The following is a 17,009-nucleotide window of genomic DNA, read 5'->3' on the forward strand; positions in this document are numbered from 1 at the left end:
GTCTCTTTCAGATGGTGATTATTGGATTTTTTCCTAGATCTACTTTCTGCTCTTGATATATGACTCCAGCACATTTTTTAAAAAATATATTATTCCTTTTATTATTGTGTCAAGGTTATTGTTTTGTTTTTGTTTTTGTTTTTTATTTTGTTTTCAGGTAATCCAATTAATCTTATATTTTCTCTTCTTGATCTGTTCTCTAGATCTGTTGTTTTTCTCATAAGATGTTTTACATTCTCTTCCATTTTTTCATTCTTGATATTTTTATTTATTATTCCTTGATGTCTTATAGCTTTACTGGCTATTCCCTGCTCAATTCTAGTTTTCCAAGAGTTATTTTCTTTACAACTTTGTATTGAATTGCAGAACCAAAATGGTGGAATGAAGGTAATGACTTGCCCAAGTTCTTCTCCAGACTCTACCAAGTACCTTTAAATAATCACTCTAAAGAAATTTTAGAGTCTCAGAATCCACAGAGAGATAAAGAAACACAATATTCCAGCTGAAGCAAGTTTGGAAAGATAGCTGGAGCGATCTGTTGCATTGGGATGGGCCTGGACACACAAGCACAAGCCATACCAGCACAGCCTAGGACTCAGGAAACCAAAAAGTGACAGTAATCTTTACACTTCTCAGCCCACAGAGACCAAGAACAACTCAGCAAGAAACATTTGGCACACCAGGGTATGAGGATAGCCCCAGCTTAGGATCAGGCTTTGGGAGCCATTGAATCAATAGCAATGACATTAGCACTATCTTAGGAGAAGTGACTGAAGTAGTAACCATGACAGTAATAATGTTGGAAGATCTCAGCTCACAGATGAGGGTTGAGGGAGAAGGATAGGAGGTAAAGTGAGCAGACAACAGAAAAAGATTTTGACTATATAAAATTACTATGGTGACAAGGAAGATCAAAACACACATTCAGAAGATGGTAATAAAGTCAAAGTTCTTACAACCAAAGCCTCTAAGAAAAATAAGAACTGCTCTTAGCCTATGGAAGAGCTCAAAAGATTCTGAAAATCAAATAAAAGAGATATAGGAGAAATGTGAAGAGAAATGAGAATAATGCATAAGGAGAAAAATGCCTTAAAATCAAAATACAATAAAAAACCAAAAGAATGAAAAAAAATTGAAAACAATGAGCGATATCATTGGAAAAACAACTGAACTGGAAAACAGATCCAGAAGAAATAATCTATCTGAAAACTATGACAAAAAAACAAATAACCAAAAAAAAAAAAAAATCCAACAGCAACAACTACCCTAAAAAAGTAATGAGCTTGGATACCAACTTTCAAGAAATTATCAAGAAAAACTTTCCAGATATTTTAGAACCAGAGGGTAAAAGAGAAATTGAAAGATTCCACTGATTATCTCCTGAAAGAGATCCTAAAATGAAAATTATATTTAAATTATAAATAAAATGAATATTATAGTCAAATTTTTAAATGTCTAGGTCAAGAAAAAATATTGCAATCATTCAGAAATAATCCAAATAAAATGGAGTCATAGTCACAATAACATAAGATTTAACAGTTTCTACATTAAAGGATAAGAGTGGAATATTATATTTCTGATGCAATGGAATTAAGATTACAACCAAAAATTACCTCCCAGCAATTGGAAAATCAAAAAATTCTTGTGACTCACTTAATTGCAATATTCACTTTATTGAGGAAGTCTAGAATTAAATTGGCAGTATCTCTGTGGTATGCTTCTATTTATTTAAGTAAAAACACTACTATAATTCTTTTAAATTATACTCTTCTCTAATTTTTTATTTTATTCTTAAGTACTCTAAAATCTCTCTAGTCATTCAGATTTGAGAGCTCAGTATATTTCTTGGTTCCTGAAATTACACCACATATTCAATCCATTGTTTAATCTTGTTGTTTCTATGTTCATAACACATTTGTAGTACATCATTCCTCAGGAGTTCATTGTTTTAGATTCCTATAACAGGTTTTTATTTGGTATCTTGTATTATATCTTTTTCCACTACTATCCATCTTCCACTCAAATAAAAAGCAATTTTCTTAAAGAATAGATATGTTCTTATCCAATCATCATGCAAGGAAAAGCAGGGTTTCCAAATACCTCCAAGATCAAACAGGCCATCATAACTTGATCCCTTCCTCTTTTATTACAGTCTTTTCAAATTTTGATTCCCTTCAAAGTTTATGTTGTTCTTCTAATGCAATACTTCACCTGCTATCTTGATGCCTCTTCACTGGCTGTTCCACATGACTGCAATGTTTTCCCAAATCCCCTAACTCTTCAGATCTTTGTACCCCTTCAAAAATCAAACAAATTACAATCTTCAATATTAGGCCTTCCCACAAACTTCTTTCCCTTTCCTGCACTATATTGTCACTTGATCTTAGCTCTCTAAGGTTTGCCTGACAACTACTTTGTATGTCCTATTTATTTATTTATTTATTTATTTATTTATTTATTTATTTATTTATTTCTCAAGCACTTAGGAGCATCCCTGTCACATAGCAAACATTTAAATGATTACTGTTTATTTTTTACCTCATCTCCCTTAAAATATGTAAAAATATAGACCTGAAAATATAGTTTAAGTCACTAAAGGAAAATCACCTTGTTTCTAATAGAAAAGTGCATAATAACTATATCAATAACAAAACCAAGAAAAATCATATGATAATCTCAATAGATTGAAAAATCTCAATAAATAGAAAATGCATATGACAAAAATACAGCATTGATTCCTTATTAAAACTACTAGAGCACACAGGAATAAAGGGACCTTTCCTTAAAATAATAAGCAGTATCTATCTAAAACCAACAACAAGCATTATTTGTAATGAGAAGAATTTGGATGCATTCACAATAAGATCAGGACCTAAACAAGGATGCCTATTATCACCACTATTATTCAACATTGTACTAGAAATGTTGGTTTTTGCAATAAGAAAAGAAAAATGAAATATAAGGAATTAAAATAGGCAATGAGGAAACAAAACTATCATTCTTTGCAGATGATAGAATGATATAGAGAATCCTAGAAAATCATCAAAAAATTCACTTTAAAAAATTAACAGCTTTAGAAAATTTGTAGAGCATCAAATTACTGACAAAGTCTAGCAGCAAGAGAGCCAAAGAAAAATTCCATTTAAAATAATTGTAGACAGAAGAAAAAATTTTGGTGTCTATTTGTCAAGACAAACTAAGGACTTAATACAATTATAAAACACTTTTAACACAAATAAAGTCAGACCTAAACAAGTGTAAAAAATCAATTGCTCATGGATAGGCTGAGCTAATATAATAAAAATGACAATTCTGCCTAAAATGATCTACTTGTTCAGTGCATACAAATCAAATTACCAAAGATTATTATACAGAATTAGAAAAAAATAATAAAATCAATCTGGAAGAACAAAAGCTCAAGGATATCAAGGGAATTAATAGAACAAAAATACAAAGTATGGTAGCTTAGCAGTGGGAAACCTAAAACTATATTAAAAAACAGTGATCAAAGGATATGGACAATTTTTAGATCTTGAAACTAAATCCATCTATATTTAAATAAAAAAATTCTCTAAATATCAATTGATTAAATCAATGAAAATTAAAATAATCTATGATATCACCTCACATCTTTCTAATTGGCTAAAATGACAGGAAAAGATAATGATAAATGCTGGAGTAGATATGGGAAAACTGGGACACTAATTCACTTTTGGTGAAGTGAAATGATCCAGTCACTCTGGAGAGAAATTTGGAAGCATGACCAATGGATGATGAAAATATGCATACCCTTTGATTCAGTAGTACTATTACTGGATCTGTACTCCAAGGAAATTATAAAATAGAGAAAATGACCCACATATGCAAAAATGCTTGTAGCAGTTCTTTTTATGGTAGGAAAGAATTGGAAAATGAGTAGATGTCCTTCACTTGGGGAATGACTGAGTAAGTTGTGGTATAGGAAAGTAATGCAATATTATTGTTCTATAAAAAATGATGAATAAGATGATTTGAGAAAGGCTTGTAAAGATTTACATGAACTGATGCTTAGCAAAACAAGTAGAAACATTGTGAACAATAACAGCAAGAACAATTTCATAATTGACTATGAAAGACTTTGTTCTTTTCAGTAATTTGGTACTCCAAGGCAATCCCAATAGACTTTAGAAAGAAAATGCCATCTACATCTAGAAAAATAACTATGGAAATTAAATATAAATCAAAACATTCTGTGTTCCCTTCTTTTTTTCTGTTTTTTTTTCCTTTTGTTCTTCTCTCATGATTTCCCCCTTTATTTTAATTTTTCTCTCTCATTATAATCCATAAAGCAATGCACATTAAAATAAATAAATAAATAAATAAACTGCCCCAAAGTGCATGATATATGTCCTGAAAAGGCATAATCTGATTATATATACTTTTATTTTGCATACATAAGGAAGCTGAGAATTTTTTGTCTTTTCATCCATGTAAAATATACTTTTATACTCCTATGAGTGAATTTGGTTAAATGAAAAGTTAATTTATTAGATGAAAAGAAAAGTTATCAATAACATTTCTGAAATTAACCAATAGGAAGAGGAGATAGGAAAGGATAAATCTATGACAAGTGAATGATCAAAAATGTGATGCAGAAAATGTGTACTACAAATTTTCTCTCCAATGCACACAAAGGATATAAACTTACCTCTAAATTGTTCATTCTTGACAACGTGAAGAAATGTCAGATTTTATTTGTTAGGACTCAGAGATCACTGCAGACAACCATTGTCATCATAAAATAAAAGAAAAATTGCCTTGTAAGGAAAGCTGGTCAAATCTGGGAAGTCTACTAAGAAACAGACATTATCTTACAGTCAAAGGTTTTTATAGAAAAAGCTATGTTTTTTCATTTGTTTTGTTTTGTTTTGTTTTTTCATTAATAATGTATGGTTATGAATGTTGATCAATAAGAAAAGCTACAGAATCAATGTTTCAATTGTGGTGCAAGAGAAGACTTCTGAGAGTACCTTGGAAAGCAAGAATATCAAATCAGCTAATACTTAAAGAAATTAATTTAGGCTATTCATTGGGAATTCAAATACTGAAACAGAAGCTTAAATCCTTTGGTCACATTATAAGAAAACAGGACTTATTGGAAAATACCTAAATGTTTTGAATGAAGGAAGGCAAAGGGGATAGCAGAGGATACAATGGATAGATAGCATAATGGAAAAAATGAACATGAATTTGGACAGCTTTCAAGAGATAGGGAAGAATGGAAGAATATGATATGAGATCACAAAGAGTTTGACATGACAGAAAACTCATGATTATTTTGGTCTGGGGAAGAAGAAAACACTTCTTATATAGAAAACATTATAGATACAAATCTATGTCTATATCTATACACACCCATTCTTATGTGTGTCAGTGTGTGTACACATCGTGTCACCATCCTAGTATATTCAGTATAGAATTTTGGAGAACAACAGTCCTTTGAACTTAGTATTGAAGATTTCCTGTCTCTGGAATGAGTCTTTGGGAGAATGTGAATAGAATCCTAATGCTGACTGACAATTTTGCAAGGTAGTCAAAAGATTATTCATTCAGGCACCAGAGAAATTTTACAGTAACACAGATGTAATAGAAGAAGTATTTCTGGATGCATGACTACTTGAAAAGACTCATCTAGGAGAAATTTCAGATTTTTGAAAGAGAATTGTTCAAGGTGGGTCTTAACTTGACAGGAATCAGTATAATTATATTCCTCAAGGAGACTTACATGCAAAGTATTTTTCATTATATCCTGCTAAATATTTTCAAGGAAACCCGAGGTTAAAGATGAGGCTTAGGGAAGTTATTCTGTGACCTTTTAAGTCTTGGCCACTAAGAACGAACTGCTTGACTTTTGCTCTTTCTTTTACAGAATAAGCCTGTAACTTTTTCACATCTGCCCTCTGGGAGAAGCTATGACTGATGTGTGTCCAAGATTAGAGGACAATGTTCAGTATTTGCTAGGAATGACATTCTCTTGAGTAAAGAGGTCATGGTCCCATTTGTGATTTTGAGATAGTAACAACAAAAAAAAAATTACCTGATAAGCCAAATCAGAGTTTGCAGCATAACATAATGAAAAGGAAGGTCAGAAGGTGTCAAACTGAATTTCTAATGGGGACCTCAGAGGTAATATTGCCTAGTGGATAGAAAATTTATATCAAATCCAAAAAGAGCTGAGAGCAAGATCTATTTCTGTCACAAACAGTGACCTTAAGCAACTTTCTTAACCTTATAGTGTTCCTAACAACTCTTAAGACTATAAATTGTAGAGGGTTTACTGTGATTGCTATAGGGAATTTCCTTACCTCAAAGAAATCACTGGATCATCTCCAAATCAATCGGTTCTTTCTGTGACAATACATGCTGCAAAACTATTCTTTTTCTGACTGTTTATTTCAAGTAGTCCAATTATAATTACATTTTCTCTAGTTTTCAAGGAATCTTTTTATTTTAGATTTTTTACCTTTTTTCTAGTTCTACTTTACTATTTTTTCAAAATCTTGTTTTTCTTCAAGGAGGAAATCAAAGCCAACAGAACATTCATGGAGTACAGTTTTGTGTTTCCAACGCTCGGACGCCAGAGAACCCAAGGGAACGCTCGATCTCGCAATCGCGTAAGCCCCCGTGACGCTCCCCAGCTCCGGTCGGATTTCCCAAGGGGTCTTTGAGAACCTTCTCCTTCCTGGACTGGCCGAGCCCGGTCCGAGTCTCAACGCTCTACAAGACCCGACAGTGATGAGAAGAACAAAAGTTTAGCAGTTGGAGAAGGAAACTTTCGGTTAGTCGGTCTGCATGGACCCTTTCAAACAATCCCCCTTTTCCTTTGGAAAGGCACTCCACTGAAAAGGGACGGGGCGGGGGAGAGGGGAGAGGCTGGAAATTTTAAATGGACAAACACAGACCCGAGCAGGGCGAACACCAAGTCAGAACGGTAACATCTATAGCTGGGACAGAATGAACATGTTCTGTTGACTTTGATTTCCTCCTGTGCTGTCCCCATCAGAGTGATGGTTCTTGTGGAACGGGAGGCAATGTTTTTAAATGCTTTCGTTGAAGTTAATGTGTGTAAAAGGGGATGTATGTCCCTGAGATGCTTTCCCCCTTAAAACAAGAAGCTAGGGAGGGGTGTGGGATGACAGAGAGAGGGATTATGGGTTTCTCCCATAGTGCTCTCTGGCCCTAAGAGCTTCAAGGGAAGTGTGAATTCACAAAGTTACAAAGTTTGCTTTGTGAATCTCCCATACTTGTGAACTCCGATGAGTAAAGGTGTGAACACAAGCACTGTATTAATTAGTTCTACTTAGTACCTTGTTTCAGGTTCTGGCCCAAAACATCTTCTTGTAAGATCAGATCAATAATCTATCAACTCTAATAAGTTAGCAGTTTGTAAAGATTCCAACAGGAGAGGATTTTTATTTACTTCATTTCCTATTCCCATAGTACCTTCCTATATTTCGGTTCTTTCACCTTTGCCAATTCATTTTTTTTTTTTAATTTGCAGCAAATTGTTGGTGGGTTCATCTTTAGTTATGGGATATGGGAATGGTCCCTCGGGTCTCAGGTCCTCTCCTCTTTTAGTATTTTCCTCTGCTCTGGAACCCAAAACCAAGAATTCCAACTTCCTATAAGTGCCCACAGCTAACAGTTTTCTTGCCTCACTTCTTGTTAATTCTCCAGGTATGTGCTAATTCCTTTTCACTCAAATCTTTGTCTCCGTGGTACAGTTGGCCACAACATTCCTTAGCAAAGATTTCCTCAATCATCGTCAACTCATATGTCCGACTCCCCCACACAAAATTTCTGTCTAGAAGTGAGGTTTGCTCCCAATTCAGCTAGTCCCAAGTCTCACCATTTGCTATTTTAGAAGCACTGATTGGAGGTATTTATATTTCACATGGACCAAACTTCTACTCTGGTTTCCTTCTCTGGACCTTTTCCACTTATTGTCAGAGAATTTATTTTTACTCTCATTGACCATTGCCACTCTTTTTTTTTTTTTTTTTTCCTGAGACATAATTTCATTTTGTTTGTGGGGAAAATATGAAGAGCTACGAATTTTCTGAATCTCCTCTAGCTTCCCGGGAATCCTCACTGATAGTCATACATTTTTAAGGTACTTATTATTTGTAAAGTAACATGTTAAAGTTTGAATATATATAGTAAACATAAAACAATTTCTTTTAACACTGCTCATAACAAAAGAATAACAATATCTGATTAGGTTTTTAGTGAGGGAAAGAGAACAGAGAAATGAAAGGAGTTTATTTTATCATATATACAGTATAGGAACAAAGCATATTTCTTATCTATGAAACTCATCTTTGTAAAAAAAAAAAGGAGTAAAGAAACAAAGACAGAAAAAAGAGTAATAGAGAATGGAAAAGACAGAAATACAAGTTTAATGATCATAATTGTCAACAAAATAGAAAAAAGTCACCATTAAATTGAAGAAGATAGCAGAATTGATATTAAGCTGAATCTAAAAATGTTCTTTATAATAAATACCACATAGAATTAAGAGTAAATCTTTTATGCTTTAACTGAATTAAAAAATAAAAATTATGATTTTACATAATGAAAAAGCAAAAATATGCTTGATTATAAGACATAAACAGAGAAATTATAATTTAATTAAATATGCCATTGTCAGTGAATCAATTTCAGTGCCTAATATATAAACTTTGAATTAAACAATATCAAAATAATTTTTAAAATTTGCAGTTTTATCCACACAAATAATGAAATTATATAAGTGAGATAGTTCAAGGTACTTCTTTCATATCAATACATAAATAAGTGGTAAAGTGAATTTGAAATTAGGAAGACCTCAGTTAAAATATAACACTAGATACTTATTAGATTTATGATCTGGGGAAAGTCATATAACCTTTTCTTCCATTTCCTCAACTATAAGAATACCACAGAACCTACTTAATAAAATCATTGTTTACATCAAACAAGACAATATTTTCCATGAGAAATATTTTCAAATATTAAGCAAAATATCTGCTGTATAATAAACATCTAAGAAAAAAAATTGTTTTCTTACTAATTTACAAGAAGAAATGTATGGATATGAACAAAATTTTAAGAAAAAAATATCAAATCTCTTGTGAATTTTGAATAAAAATAGAAAGAATGACATATTTCTCAGCCATGTATTACAATTATTTTTGCAAAAAAATATCATTCTTAAGGGCAAAAAAACTTCAAAAATGTCAAAAAGAAGAAATATTAGACATTCTATAAACCACAATACAAGAAAAATTAATTTAAAAACTATTGGAAAAAAGACAAAAACATTAAATCAAATAACAAACACAAAGGCCTAGTAATTGAATAAATCATAGAAAAATAATTTCATGAAAATACTAATATTTTGGAGGAAAAATGAAATTCCTTAAGAGAAATTTATTTCTCACACTTGATCTTAGCCAAAAGGCCAAGAAGTACTTAAAATGTATTTCTCTAAACACTTTTAAAAACAAAAAAAGACATTAAAAAATCAATGAATTGTACATGAAAAAAATCAAAAGACAAATAAAATTTGATATATCAGTATCTTAAATTAACATCTTAAAAATAAAAAAAAGAAGTTAGTAACTTTTAAAGCTCCTTAGATTTTGATATTTTAGGAGAAAAAGAAAATATTTATATTTAGGATTGTAAGTCAATTTTATTTTTAAAAGGAATAAAAATGAATGAAAAATGAAACTAGTAGTATGACATACATGCAAAACAGTACATGTGGGAACTTCAAAATATTATTTACATAAATAAACACATAAGTAATGGGAAACCATAATTGCTCATGGATCAATTGAGGTAATAAAATTAGCAAAATATTTAAATTAATTTACATATTTAATATGACATCATGAAACTGCCAAAGGGTTATTTGATACATCTCTATGGGAATAAATAATATATATGTAACCATAAAATCTGAAAAGGAAAAAAAAAAGATTAAAATTGTCAGAAAGAAAAATACTATATAATAAAACATGCTACAAAGAAGTAATAATCAAATATTTTGATAATGGTTAAGAAAAATTTTGATTAGCATATAATATATAGCTTATGATAGCAAATTGAATAATACATAAATGATAGAAAAATAAAGGCCACTGTGTAATAAAACTAAATATACCACTTATTGGAAGAGGAACTCAGTATTTGACAGAAAAGTCTACAAAAACTGGAAAAAATTGGTCACAATTGATGTACAGATTAACTCTTTGTACCATATATTAATGTAAATGCCTCTTAGTAATATGAGTAGACAAAAATGAATAAATAGATGTATAAATAGATACATACATTCATATATACATGCATACATACATACAAAACATCCACTGATACATAGAAAAGAGGAACAAGGAATAAATGCTTCAAGAATATTTAAAAGGCATTTCCTCCCCAGCCAATTAAAATGCCTACAATCTGGAATTATTCAACAATTCTTGCCATGCTTATTACTTTTTCACACATTTTATTCTTTAGCCAAAATCCTTTAGTTTTTGTCCTCCAAATAATTCCAATTTGACTTTGTTCTTTCTCATGTTTCAAAAATTCTTTCTATTCTTTTTTCTTTATTATTTTAATCTGAACTTATAAAATATCAAATAAAATGGATGTTTCCATTTATAAAGTAGAACTTAAAGGCATTTTGCACAAAATTATAAGTTTCTATTCTGTAGAACTTACCTTCATCTTCTTATTCAAATTTTATTCATTAAATGTTTATCAGTGTTGAAAGCACTTTTCTCATTAAACTCTCTTATGTATGTTTTTATGGTATTGTTCTTCCTGAGTAACCTTCTTCTAAGTTCTTTTGGTTGGGTCTTCATTTAGGTTACATTTGCTAATAATATATGTCACCCAATGTTCTATTCTAGGCCCTTTCTAAAATTTTACCTGGTTATGTGATTAGCTACCATAAATTCAATTATCATTCTTATGCAGATGATTCTCAAATCTATCCCTAACATCTTATGCTCCTGGAATTATTATATATTTAATCAGGCTCACTCGACAAGTGTCCTGTATCAGTACTCTCTCTCATCTCAAAAATCCAGTCAGTTGCCTAGTTTCATTTTTCTGCCTCCATAATATTTCTTCGTTTTGCCCTTTATGTCTTCTGACACTGCCACTGCCACAACTCTGTACCAGGCCTTCATCATCTCAAGCCCACACTATTTCAATATATTACTGGTTCCTTCCCTGCCTCATGTCACCCTTTACTTCAGTCCATCATCCATTTACCTGCCAAACTATTAAAGTACAACTATGACTCCAGCTTTTGATATAAGAACAAGTATTTCACAAAATTACTGGGAAAATGAAAATAATATATCAGAAACCCAGCATAGACTTACATCTCACACTTCATACCAAAATAGGTCAAAATGGGTATAGGGTTTAGCTGTTGGAATCCTTACTAACTGCTAACTAATTAGAGTTGATCTAATCTTACAAGAAGATGTTTTGGGCAGAACCTGAAACAAGGTACTAAGTAGAACTAATTAATACAAAGCTTGTGTTCACACCTTTACTCATTGGAGTTCAATGAGTTCATACCTCCCTTGAAGCTCTTTGGGCCAGAGAGCACTATGGGAGAAAACCCATAATCCCTCTCTCTGGAAGGAGCATAAATAGGCCAATGGGCCAGTCGAAGAAGTTCTTCAGAGGGAAGAAGCTACAAGTCGAGATTTCGCCAGAATGACATGAAGAGTAGAGCTGGCTGGAGGCTGAAGAAAGCAGAGGCAGAGGCTGAATGACCAGACTTAGAGGCCTATCTCTCTGCTTGGTTCCAAGAGCTCTCTCCGAATGTCTTTAAATCCAAAGGTCTGGTCCTTCAGCCTCTGCCTCTGCTTTCTTCAGCCTCCAGCCAGCTCTACTCTTGTCATTCTGGCGAAATCTCGACTTGTAGCTTCTTCCCTCTGAAGAACTTCTTCGACTGGCCCATTGGCCTATTTATGCTCCTTCCAGAGAGAGGGATTATGGGTTTTCTCCCATAGTGCTCTCTGGCCCAAAGAGCTTCAAGGGAGGTATGAACTCATTGAACTCCAATGAGTAAAGGTGTGAACACAAGCCTTGTATTAATTAGTTCTACTTAGTACCTTGTTTCAGGTTCTGCCCAAAACATCTTCTTGTAAGATTAGATCAACTCTAATTAGTTAGCAGTTAGTAAGGATTCCAACATTTAGCCATAAAAGGTGATACCATAAGCAAAATAGGATAGCAAGGAAGAATTTACCTATCAGTTCTTTGGAGAAGTGAGGAATTTATGACCAAAAAAACAAATAAAGAAGCAAACAAACAAAAAACTAGGCAATATTCTAAGATGCAAAATGGACAACTTGAATTACATTAAATTAAAAAGTTTTTGAACATACAAAATCAACACAAAGATTAAAAATGAAGTATAAAGCTGGGAGAAAATTTTTACATTCGGTGTTTCTCATAAAGATCTCATTTCTAAATTGTGTCAAATTTATGTTATTCCCCAATGGATAAATGGTCAAAGTATGTGAACAGTTTTCAGATTAAGAAATTAAAGCCATCTATAGTCAATTTCTAAATCAATATTTATTAGAGAATTGCAAATTAAGACAAGTTTGAGGTACCATTTCACATCTCTCAGGCTGACTAAAATCAGAAGAAAAGATAATTGTAAATGTTGGAGAGGATGTGGGAAAACTGGGACACTAATGCATTGTTGGTGGAGTTGGTGGAATTCTCTCCATTCTGGAGAGAAATTTGGAATTAGATCTAAAGAGCTATCAAACTATGCATACCCTTTGACCCAGATGTGCCACTACTGGGTTTGTATCTCAAATCATAAGGAAAAGAAGTGAGCTCACCTGTTGAAAAATCTTTATAGCGACTCTTTTTGTTGTAGCAAAGAATTAGAAAGTCAGTTGGGGGATGACTAAATAAGTTGTGCTATATGAAGATAATGGAATATTATTGTTCTATAAAAAAGTGATAAGCTCATTTTTGAAAGACTTAGAAAGATTTACACAAAATGATGCTGAGTGAAACAAAAGCAAGAATACATTGTACACAATAACAGCAAGATTGTGTCATGATCAACTATGAAAGACTTGGTTCTTTGAAGTGCTTCTGTGATCCAAGACAATTGTTATAAGCTTTCAATAAGAAATGTCATCTGAGTACTAGCCCTGAAGTCAGGAGGACCTGAGTTCAAATCTGATTTCAGACACTTAACACTTCCTAGCTGTGTGATTCTGGGCAAGTCACTTAACCCCAATTACCTCAGGGGAAAAAAAAAAAAAGGCCATTTGCATCCAGAAAGGGAACTATGGAAATTGAATGTAAATCAACTCATGCTAAGTTCACTTCTTTTTTTCTGTTTTTTTTTTTTTTTTTTTTTTTTTAATCTCCTGCAGTTTTTTTTTTTTCTTTTGTTCTGAGTTTTCTCTCTCAACATAACTCATAAAAAAGTATATTTAGAAAGGTAATACATATGTAGGAACAGAAAAAAATAAAATTACAATAAACAAAAGCAAAATATTAAAAAGCACAACTATGAATATTACACACACACACACACACACACACACACACACACACAACCTTCTCCCATTCAATCAGTTCAGTGGCTCTTTTTTACCTTTAGAATTGATATAAAATCTTGGGTTTGGTTTTAAAACATTTCATGCCCTTGTTCTTCTCACTGTTCTGGTATTCCATCCTATCACTATGTACCCTATATACAATAATCCAGTTACAGTTGCTAAGCTTTACATAGCACAACATTTTCTTCCTTTATCAATTTTCCCTATTTCTGGAATTCTTGCTTTTTTGTGTTCCTCTTGGCTTCCCATCTTCCTCCAAGTCAAAGTTAACACCCTATCTACTGCAAGAAAAAATTCCCAATACTTAATATCAATGTCTTCCCTGAGGGAACATAAGCAATTTCTCTTGCACATATATTGGCTTGTATATAATTATTTTCATGTTGTCTTCCCCATCAGATTGTGAGCTCTCTGAAGAGAAATGGTTTTGGTAGCCTGTTTTGTTTTTCTTTATATCCCTGTGCTTAGTATAATACCTAGCTGTAGGCAAGCATAAATTGTCTACTGAATTGCATTTCCTTGATTTGCTTGAAACATTCCTTTTAATCTCTTTTTTATAGTTCTATGGTATTCACTTAAATATATTTAGAATAACATTAGACATTCCTTCCTATTTTTTTCCTGTGGAATTCTTTCCTCATTCATTAAATCTCAACTCAAAATAATCTTCCTCCATATAGGAATTCAAGACCCCTTTTTCAATAAAAAGAGAATGAAATCTATACTTTGAACATAAAAATAATGTGCTTTCTATAAATTTGTAATTCTAAACTAAACTTCTTAATGATATTTATTATATTTATTACTATTAATGTCAACTCAAACATGAGTTAAAAATACTATGCAATATTTTAATTATGTATCTCTCCCAGATTCTAACACAGTGATCTAAATAAAATAAGTACTTAATAAATATTTTATATACATTAGATTATGAAATTAACAATAATATAGATTTTATAATAGAATAGTGGCAAAAAAACCTATGCAGATTTAATTTTTAAAATGCTATTTGAATACCCAGCTAACAAAAGTAATGAGAATTCTGGAAACTAATATAGTAAATATTTTCACTATTTGTTAACTTTTTGAAACTACCTTCAGGAATTGTTTTTCAAGCTACATGGGAAAAAAATCATATAAATCTGAGCTTGTAGCAGATTAATTTGCAATAAAATTTGCATTCCCATGGGTCATTGGGTAGCTTTTAGTCATCACATATCAAACTAATTATGAATAGTTTTCTTATTTCTAGCCTTTTTTGTCATATCATAAAAATAAAAGTGTAAAAATAAGATGATGTTAAAAATGAGTCAACGGGGTATCTAGTAAAACAATCACAACACAAAGATATTATAAAATTTAATAGGCAAAGTAGATAGATTTAGTTCCCTTAGGGTCTGATTATCTTTTTGTGAAATAGCTTTTCATGAAACTTCCTTATTGTTATTAAAAAAAAAACTTTTCAAATTTGAATACTTTTCATAACTTTACAAAATAATAACATTAGTTTCTCAGATTCAATGTAGTTTTTGATTTGCAGTGGATTACAAGCCATAAGATCTGACTTCAAATCATTACTCACAAACAAGTTTTTTTCTTTTCATTTTTTTTAATATGACACTCAAATACATACACTGAAAGAGAGGGAGACACACAGAGACATACAGAGAGAGAGACAGAGATAGAGACAGAGATAGACAGAGACAGACAGAGACAGGGATTTTTATAGATTGACTTTTAGCAGTCTTCCAAGTCTAAATAATTTTAAAAATCCAACTAGTATCACTAACTGCCGCTCAGAATTCTGAGTCTCAAGTGATCTGCCTTAGCTTCCCCCAGTATCACAGATTACAGTTGTATGCCACTATCCTTGGGTCAATTTATTTTCAATTAAGAGCATAGTAGAAGCATATTCCCATATTCTATCTGGTGTATATCCTGTGAGGCAAGCATATTTATAGACTTTAATCATTTTGTTCTCTTCGTTTAGAGAATTATCATGGCATGATATTATTATGGGGAAGATAATGGGGAAAAACAGTTATTTTTATTTTTTTTAGAAAAAGCCACAGAGAGGTGAAACAATAATGGTAAGGTAAAATAAATATTCTATCTGAACTCTCCAAAAATTCTGCTCCAAAAGTATAAAATGATACCTCACATATAATTATGATGTTACATAGCCAACAAAAATTCAAGGTGAACTTTTTTTTTTCATCTGAAGAAAACTTTGGATGCCAGAAGGAGCAGTGTATAACACTAAGGAGAGGGCCAACTCAGAGCACATATAATGTAAACACTAGTCTTGGATATGGCTGTAAAAGTAGCAGCTTTGAAACTCTCAGATCAAAGATAGTTAAGGGACTGGATACTGAACAGAGAGAGATTGCAGGGAGCCCATGTCCCATAAGCCAGTCCAATACTGAGCCTTGTTTGGCAGCTCCATTGCTCATAATTCAGTTACATATCACTGATTCAAGTTAGAGAAGAACATTAGGGTTTATACCTTAAAGGAAGGAGGGGTCTTTTGCGCTAAGAACTAGAAACAGGCCAGACAATCAATAATCACCCAATCTGACAGATCATACCATCTTAAAAATATCAAAAAACAAACCACCGGAACTAGCTATGAAAACAATAGTTCAAAATAAACATCAAACCTCAGTGGACAGAACCTAACTTTCAAACAAGTTCAAAGTCAATAAATGACTGAGAAAAGGAGTAAACAACAAAAAGATCCAGAAGGTTAAAGAAAAAAAGCTATAGCGTACAGGGAATATTAAGAAACTACGTCAGAAGAAAACAACAATGCATAAATAGATAGAAGCAGGAGCCTCAAAGTAAAAAGAAGACTGAAAGATCAAAAATGATTTTAAAATCAGTATAAGTGGGAGAGAAAACATTGACAAAAATAATGAGAAAAATTAAAGAAAATAGAAAAAAAGAATTAACAGCTTGCCAAAATATAAAGGGGGGGAGCAAAATACCTTAAAAACCCCAAACCCACAAAACAAAAAATAAAACTTAACATGAATTGGTCAAATGATTGAAAAAGTATAAAGGACTCTCTCACACACACACACACACACACACACACGCACAGCTTACAACTAACTAATGACTCAATGAAACTTCAGGAACAAAAAAACAAAGACAAAAATAATGAAAAAAATGCAAGAAAATATTAATTCAACTGAGTTGAAAAATAGGTCAAAGAGAGATTATTTTAAAATTATTGGATGATTTGAATACTATAATCAGGGAAAATAAAGTAGACCTAGTCACTGGATTTTAAGAAATCTTTTGGAGTTAAGTCAAAATAGTGCAGAGAAGCCAGGAAGTTGCCTGAGTTCTCCCCAG

At 32.0% G+C, this 17,009-nt stretch overlaps 1 long non-coding RNA gene across 1 annotated transcript; it reads right to left on the reverse strand.

Moving 5' to 3' along the window:
• Positions 1-1,870: 1,870 nt before the first annotated feature.
• Positions 1,871-6,665, reverse strand: LOC127553340 (uncharacterized). Its single transcript, XR_007951726.1, has 3 exons — positions 6,345-6,665; positions 4,688-4,754; positions 1,871-2,296 (listed from the first exon to the last, which is right to left on the reverse strand). It is a non-coding gene; the product is annotated as an uncharacterized LOC127553340 (long non-coding RNA).
• Between the last annotated feature and the right edge of the window lie 10,344 nt (positions 6,666-17,009).

This window comes from Antechinus flavipes, chromosome 3 (genome assembly GCF_016432865.1).
Source record: "Antechinus flavipes isolate AdamAnt ecotype Samford, QLD, Australia chromosome 3, AdamAnt_v2, whole genome shotgun sequence".
Classification (NCBI taxonomy): domain Eukaryota; kingdom Metazoa; phylum Chordata; class Mammalia; order Dasyuromorphia; family Dasyuridae; genus Antechinus; species Antechinus flavipes.